Source organism: Ursus maritimus, unplaced genomic scaffold (genome assembly GCF_017311325.1).
Source record: "Ursus maritimus isolate PB19 unplaced genomic scaffold, ASM1731132v1 scaffold_29, whole genome shotgun sequence".
Classification (NCBI taxonomy): Eukaryota; Metazoa; Chordata; class Mammalia; order Carnivora; family Ursidae; genus Ursus; species Ursus maritimus.
This window is the reverse complement of record NW_024425452.1, coordinates 11,864,339-11,873,203: the sequence shown is the minus strand read 5'-3', so window position 1 is coordinate 11,873,203 and position 8,865 is coordinate 11,864,339.

Genomic DNA, 8,865 nt, shown 5'->3' with positions numbered 1-8,865 from the left:
GCGCCTCCTGGCCAGGCAGCAGGACATGCTGCTTGCGATCCAAGGAACAGGAGCTGAGCCCGGGCTTCTGAGGGGTACGGCTGCATCAAGGCCCAGAACTGAGGGATGGGATTCCCACCCGCCCCCAAGGAAATGTGGTGCCAGGAGTTGGACAAGAGGTACCATTTCAGAGGGGACTGTCATCACCTACAGATTTGGGGAGGATTTGTTTTCTCCATAACAGGCTGTGCCTGGTGGGGATGGGGGCGGGGAGGATGGCAACAGCTGATATATTACTTAAAAGTTAGATAAAGACCCTTTTCAGACTTTAGAAGCACCANGGGGGGGGGGGGGGTGGGGGAGATGGATGAGGAGGGCGGTTATTTCAACAGTTCACAGAAAGGAACCTGAAAGGGGGCTATGAGACTGCCTGTTAATCTGGCTGGGGTTCTCGAGCATTCTTACACTCAGTATGAACATCGAAAAGAATATGGCCGGCTGTACTAAATTTGTGAAGCAGGTAAATCCCCTCGTACATCCTGCATAACCCTCATCCAGGTTATTATCTGAAACAATCTTTGGAGCAATATCAGAGGCATTATAATTTAGGGGTTGGAGACAAAGGCTCTGACAACAAACGAGCTGAGACCAAGTTCTAGTTCTGTCACTTATTTAGGAAGTAATCCGAGGAAACATCAGGGGGAGAGCGAGGAAATAAGATAAGAAGAGGACGGAAGCTAATAAAGGGCATGTTGTCAAGCCATCTGTCACAGGAGGCAACTGGAGCACGATTCTGCTGGGGGAGCACTAGCAGACAGAACAGAGATCACCGCAGAGTCGTCCCAACCCAGGGCGGGAAGCCGGGGTATTTATCCACCAACCTCTGTCATCATCGCTTCAGGGCTGCTCCTGGGGTGCAGAAGGCATGAACTCTCTGGCACTCTGGCTTTGCCACAATGCTGCTAGCACATTCCCAGGACCAGAACAAAGCCCTCAGGTAGAGAATCTCACGTGTTTACAGTAAGCAGGCTTGGGCAGAGATAAGGGTTCCAGGAGGGTAGAACGCTGGGCCACTGGCCACGTCAGCCACACGGGATAACAGGGCTCACCCTCGTGTAATTCAGAAAGCACTTGCAGAGACATTACCACATTTTACCCTCACTACCAACCTGAAAGGTAGAGCTTTATTATCTCTATTTCATTATAAGGAAAGAAATGAGGATACAAGACATTAAATGACTTGCTGAAGTTGTACAGTTAATGGACACAGCAGGTTTTGAACCCAGATTTTCTGTTTCCAAGCACCATAAAAAAAAAAAATCAACTACAGCAAACCACCTTATAAATGGAGCTTTAAAGGATGGAAAACTATTTGCCCATCAGAATAGCTGAGCCACCCCTAGGCCTAGTAGCATGAGCACTGTGAAAGAATCCGCCCCCCTGGAGGGCTGCTGAAGTAGAGTCCACAGCAGAACAAGAGGAAGAAACTATTTAGAGTTTGGGCTGATATTATGTTTTGTGACAATGGGTGGTGAATTCCAGAGGGAATCATAGAAGGGTTTTCAAAGCTGGGTTGGGGGAGGAAGTGAGATAGAAGAGACAAAGGGAGAGTCCACAGAGCCCTGTGCAATTCTTAGACTTGCCTCCTCTCCTGCCTCCTTACACACCACTCCCATCCTACTGACCTCCTTGCTGTTCCTTGATTGCTCCAACTCCCGCCCCGCACAGGGCCTTTGCATGGCTGTTCCTCTGCCTGCAGTGCTCTTCCTCAGACAGCCACTTGGCTGCTCCCTTAACTTCCTTCAGGCCCTTGTTCAAATCATGCCTTCTCAAGAAGACCTAAGTACCCTGGCTACTCTATCCAGGTTGTATTGTGTCCTGACCATGCGCCTAACCTCACACTCTGGACCTGCTGTTCTAATTTTTCTTTTTTCCCTCAATACTTATCACTTTCTGACTTCCTGTATAGTTACTTATTTACTGTACGTATTGTGGGTCTCTCCTTGCTAAAACATAAACTCCAGGAGGACATCTCTGTTTTGTTCACTAATGTATCGCAAACACCTAGAAGAGTACCTGGCCACTGGTGAGTGCTCAGCGAACATTGGGAAATGAGCGAATGAATGCCAACGTTCCTAAGCCCACAAAAGAACAATCAATGTGCCACTCCATACCTTCACCATACCTTAATGCCCCCGGCTTCCAAGGAGAGAAGAGGCTCCATCTTCTCCCTTCTCTGTCCCCCCACGCTTACCCCACACACCCCACTCCACTAGGTCTCAATCTTTCCTCTCCTCCTTGGCCAAGCAACCAGAACCTTCCACCTGGTGAAAGTAGACATTTTCTTCTCTGGTTACTTTTAAGTGTTAGTGCTTTCGTTTGCCAAGGGAAACATAAAGCAACAGTTTCTTTGATAACTGCATGTCTCCTTCCTTTTTTTTGGACACAGTAGAGGCCATGAACCATATTTTGTTCTCAGTCATATTTGTCGAAAAAAGGGGGGGTAGGATATATTAAATGGTTAGCATGAGGTCTGGACACTGCCCTTACATTTTCAACACCATGTTTACTCTGACATATTTACAGTGTCTGAAAACATTTGCTCTAGTTCCAACAGTCAAGGTTAAGAGATAAGTATCTGAACGAGAGAAGATGATGGAAACCAGCCCATGTGTCAAATGCTGAGGAAAGGATGGAGCTACAGGCTAGAGAGCAACAGAATCTTACTCTAGAATGAAATCAGCAGTTTTTTATAAAAAAGCATTTAAATAATTCTAATATGTAAGCTGAGAACAAAAAACGTACGTAAGTTCTTGGAGCAGCATTTCAAATTCTGATGCACCCTGCTAAGTGTTGTGTGCGGAGTTTGAAATTTGATTTAACTAATAAATAACTAGTTCCATTTCCTACACCTAAGATCTTAAACAATTAAGTATACAAAGAACATGGGAGATACCCAGGGAAAAATCCTGAGTAACACTTACTTTCAGTCTTAAAGAGAACAATTTGCTGAAGAGAGAACAGAGGAAGAGAGAACCCAACAGGACATGAAGAGGTTACTGGAAGGGCCCTGTCAGCTGGTTCAAATATGGACAGATTGCACACTAATCAGAAAGGTCATCATGTTTTGTTCTTCCAATCAAACCCCGAAGGATATAACAGTTCAACATCCAGCATCCCGTTTCCCCTTCCATTCAATTGTCCATCTATCCCAACATTCTGGGAGTTCGCGAAAAGGCCAGGCCAATGAGCTTTAAGTTATTGAAAAAGAAAAAAAGGAAGGGAAAGTCCCTCACACAAAGAGCTCCTGGCAGACTAGGAAAAACTCGCCAAGGGAAGTTTCACAGAACTGCAGCCAGGACTGAGAATCAGTGGCTTGTTTGCCAGGCCTGAATCGAAGGGAAAAAGAGGAGCTCTCCTCAGTGTTGCAGCAGCGTCCTTGCTCTGTCGTATCCGCTTATTAACAGAGCCCTCCTGCATCGTTATTTTGACCAGATTGCATCTTTTTTGGCTAGTTTTATAAAGTACCATTGGCAGAATGAAGAAAGTATGTCTTTTGGGGCGCCTGGGTGGCACAGTTGTTAGGCGTCTGCCTTCGGCTCAGGGTGTGATCCTGGCGTTATGGGATCGAGCCCCACATCAGGCTCCTCTGCTGGGAGCCTGCTTCTTCCTCTCCCACTCCCCTGCTGTGTTCCCTCTCTCGCTGGCTGTCTCTGTCAAATAAATAAATAAAATCTTAAAAAAAAAAAGTATGTCTTTTTTTCCCCCTTAAATTTTATATTCTTTTATCACCTCCATGAAACAAGTAGGATTTTCAAATGAGGCTCTGGATGGCAGCGATACCAAAGTAGTCCAGAAACTGTTCCACAAAGGAAAAGCCAGTGTTATAGACAAGAAAACTGGTGCTCGGAAGCTTGCTCAGTGTCACCCATGGAAGACTGCGGCAACATTTTTTTTTTTACCTTTTTGCTCCTACGTAATCTAGAAAAATAGACATTTCTATGGTGCTGCACTGTGCTCAAGGTTAGGGATCTATGAAACCATTAGAAACGACTGAGTTGGATGAATCACTAAATTCTACTCCTGAAATCAATATTACACTACATGTTAACTAACTAGAATTTAAATAAAAACTGCAAACAAAACAACAACAAGAAATGACTGAGTCGGATCCTATCTAGAGGGCACCTAGTCAGCCCCCATGAGAAACATGGTCACGTGCAGAAGAGGTCACAGTGACCAGTGCAGCTGTTGAGAGAAAAATCTAATGAGGTGAGAAAGTAGCCAGCATTGGATCTGCTTAATTTATGCTTAAAATTGTACTAGGCACTTTTCTACCAAACTCTAAAAGCAGTAAGGAAGGCATTATTACAATACTTCATACGAGGGCCCCTGGGTGGCTCAGTCGGTTAAGCATCTGCCTTCAGCTCAGGTCATGATCCGAGGGTCCTGGGATGAAGTCCTGCATCGGGCTCCCTGCTCATCAAGGAGTCTGCTTCTCTGTCTCCCTCTGCCCCTCCCTCCTGCTTGTGTTCTCTCTCACGCTCTCTCTTTTTCAAATAAATAAATAAAATCTTTAAAAAATACTTCATCTAAGACTTCCCCCCTATTTGGAGTGAATCTGACAATTCCTGGAAAATGGGAACTTGATCACTACTTTAGAAATACATGATGAGCAAAGCCCTTGAGCATTTGCAATAAAACCTAGATTCTTATTATGATGGGCTCTATGGCCCTCATGGCATGATGGGGTCCTTCTTGGCCCCACCTCACAGACTAGCTTCTGGCCGTGCTGCTGTTCTTCCTGTTTCTGGACTGCACAAAGTACTAGCCTGTTTGGGTCAAGGAGACTTTTCCAGATGCTGATAATCCCCAATGCCATTCCTCAATCATGACAACGCTGCCTTTTGGGGCCTGAAACTTCTTTGCTGTGAGGGGCTGTCCTTTGCACGGCAGGAAGTTCAGCAACATCTCTGGCCTCTACTCACTAGACGCTACCAATACCACCAGCCCTCTACCTGCCTCCAACCAGTCCCTTCCCCCCTGCGCGCCCAGTTGTGACAAACAAAATATCTGTATATTGTCAAATGGCCCTCCGGGGCAATATTGCTCCCACCATTGCTCTAGGTGGTTCCAGCTCATCTTTCAGGTTCCAACATAAATGTTACCTCCCCTGAGAGACCTTCCTTGGTTACCTAATCTAAAGTAAATCCTTTTATTACTCTCTCTCACATCACCCAGTCCTTTCATTGATAGACATTTGTACAATTTATGATTACATACCTATTATCTTATTTCCTTGTTCAGTGTCTACCTAACACATTTTACTGGCAGCCCAGTGAGGGCTGTGACTATGCATATTTCATTTGTTATCATACACGCAGCAGCTGGCACAGCGCATGACACCAAAAAGATGTTTGGTTAAAATTGGCTAAGTAAGTATATTATACTAACATATCAGAGGATTGTGAGGATAGATAATCCAAAATCCCTAGATAGACCCAAATCTATGCAGGACTATACTCCAGGATGTAGGATAAGTAACTGCTTTGTGGTTATACATTTGTTAAATGCCCCTTATGGAAGGACCATTAGGTATAAAATTAAGCAGTTTTTATACTTCGGGCTCAGAGAGACTTGGATGCAAAGCCCAGCTCTGCCACTTACCAGGCCAAGTCAATCACTTCATTGACCTACAGTCGTCTGCTCTGGAAAATAGGGACAGTAGCACGTGCTTCAGGGGCGACTGGGTGGCTCAGTTGGTTAAGCAACTGCCTTCAATTTAGGTCATAATCCCAGGGTCCTGAGATGGAGCCCCGGGTTGGGATCCCTACTCAGCAGGGAGTCTGCTTTTCCCTCTCCCTCTGCTCCTCCCCCCACTCCACTCATTCTCATGCTCTCTCTCTCTCAGACAAATAAATAAAATCTTAAAAAAAAAATAGTACCTGCTTCAATAGAGTTGTAGTAAGGGGTAGGGATATTATTTATAAGGTGTCTGTCACATAGCAATTGCTCAATAAAATGGCAAATGTCATCAAATATTTTTTGTAATAATAATACCAATAATAACTCAGTGTTGTCAATCCTGGGCCTTAGCAATGAAATCATACTTAGCAATTGCCATTCAGCGCCCAACTGACAAGCTCAGTTCCAGCAGCCAACCCAAGGCTATTAGAGACCCTTCAAATGGGTAGTTCATGTTCCTCCCCTAGCCTGTTGCGCAATGTGCCCCACCCAGACTCGAGCTCAACACGTGCAATCCGTCTCTACCCCCAGTCATCTTTGTTCTTGGCTTTTGCCCAAATTTCTTGGCTTACACTCTACTCCTCTTTCCAGGACAAACTTTCCCCTGAGACCCACCCATTTTATTAGGGCTCAAACATTCTCCTAGTTATTTCTAGCCTCCTCTCCATGCCAATAACCATAGCTGATCCAATAACATAGACCGACCCAAACCACAGCAACAATTATAACATCAACATTACCTAGAGACTCCCATGTGGCCCCCATCCAGTCATCAGACCAAATGCTGGTCAGATTGGCCCGATTTGAGCCGGAATTTCCCTCTGGAGAGTAGGATACTGACTGCTGAATGAAGCACACTGTAAGCTGGAATAGACTTGAGGAAAAAGCATATGGATTATTTGGAGAGAGAAGGAGGGACAGGATATATGTCTGGAAATTGCTAAATCAGAGCCCCAAGAATTTTTTCCTGCTTTGTCCCCCACCCCCACCCCGCTCCGTGTCCGGCAAAGGTCCCAGATGATGACAATATCTATGGCATATCTATGGCAAAGACTTCAAAACACACCCATAGCATTGTAAAGAGCTTAACGTAGCCGTAATTATTCCTGTATTTCTGAAAAATCCAGTTTTATCAAGATTGAGATTAGCCGCCTCTGAGTGTCCTAACTTAGTGGTCTGGCATGGTGTGTTAGCAAACTCTTCCTTGCATTTAATATCACTAGGTGGGGCTGACATAAGCTAGTAAAAATTTAAACCCTCTTCTGATTGAGCAACACATTAGTGCCAGTGAGAGAGAACCTGTTGACACATCTGGTTTACTAGGCTAGAGAGCAAAGAAAAAGAATCATTGTCCTTGGCTTCTAGTTAACATTCTTTCCTCTGTAGCTCCAGGGTCAGCAAACGTTTTCTGTTAAGGATCCAGTTAATAAATATTTTAAGCTTTGCTGTTCACATATAATTTCTGTTCCTTCTTCTCCTTCTTCTATTTTGTCTTAAATCATGTAAAGAATTAAAAACCACTCTTAGCTCTGAGGCCACACAGAAATAGCCTATGCTGTCCCACAGGCCATAGTTTATTGACCCCACTCCGAAACATCAACTCACAGATATCTGAATAGTGTACTTCAAACTGATGTTTTAAGACAAAGTCCATTTATTTTATTTGGGATAGTGTGCTGATTGGTAAAATTGCAGTTATCCTTGAGTAAGCTTCCTGGCACTTATAAAAACTCCCAAGTTATTGGTAATTCATTGAGCTTATACTTAGGTTTTGTACATTTTACTATATGAAAGTTATATCTCAATTTTTTTAAGTTTTGAAGTGTTATTCGTGTAAATTTATTGAATATCTATTTGTGTCTATGTTGCTTTCCTTTTTAACTTTTTTAAAAGCATCTCTACACCCAACAAGGGGCTCAAGCTATTTGACCCCGTGATCAAGAGTGAGATGGTCCACCAGCTCAGCCAGGCAGGCGCCCCATCTGGCTCACGTTTTTGTTTTTAGAACCACCTCCAGCTTGAGATGGGCACTCATTTATTGTGTGTTATGGAGAGAAGAAGAGAGACAGGAGGCTGGATGACAGTGGAGGGAGGTGGAGAGGAGCATTATGAATACAATACCCCAGGACTATAAACGAAGATGAGTCATAACTGAATGGCCAGATTGCTTTAAAAACACGTGTTACGTAGACAAAAGAGGCACCTGTGGATGCCTGGTTCGAATACACAAATAAAGTTATTCTGTGAAAATCATAGAATCGTGGCGGCTGTGGTTACAAGGGCCCTCGCAAGTCATCTAGTGTTATCAGGACTATGACTTCAGAAGTTATGACCAACAAGTCTACAAAACCAGAAGAGATTTCAAAAATTCAATTGGATGTCATTTCAGTACGTACAATAGTTCTATGACGTCCCATAAAATTTTAATTACAACCACGTTGTATGTAAAAGACATTTGTTCACAAATCTTAAGAGACAAGAAAAGAGGACGGAGGGCTTCCCTGCAGAGAGAATTGAAGTTTGAGGAGTAAGTGACCTCTTGGCTTTGGAAACCACAGAGTCAATGATAAAGCTACAAAATCAGATTCCGTGTGTCCCATCAAGGTTGCCAAAAGGAATATACAGTAAGCCTCCCAGATTTCCAGGCAGTAAGCAACATCAGGCAAGCTGAGACAGTTAACTCCCAAATTGTATGGGACAATGACATTGTTTCCATGGGAGGAAGTACCTTTCCACTCCAGGAAGAGTCTATTTTATGGTTGAAATCTTCTACAGATTTTGAATCTGTAACTCTAATAAACGTATTATTAACTTCAAAAGCTTAAACAAGCCTCTGCATAGTCTTTTCTGCACTTAAAACAGCCCGTAAATTCTGCTGAAAAATTAACACTTAACACTTTCATCATCAGCCCTCATTTCTTTGGGAGTTCCTCTTATGACATGATTTACACACATCCAAAAATTTCAGTTACCTCTTCTGAACTGTAATTCATCACTGTGCCTGTGGGTACTTCTTCCAAAAATTCACATTGGTGCTTATCAGTTTAATATCTAAGAGGTCCTTGGTGATTTAAAATCCCCAAGATTTCTTGGTGCAATAACATAAGTTCTGAAATTGAGATAAAAGGCGGAAGAACTGGG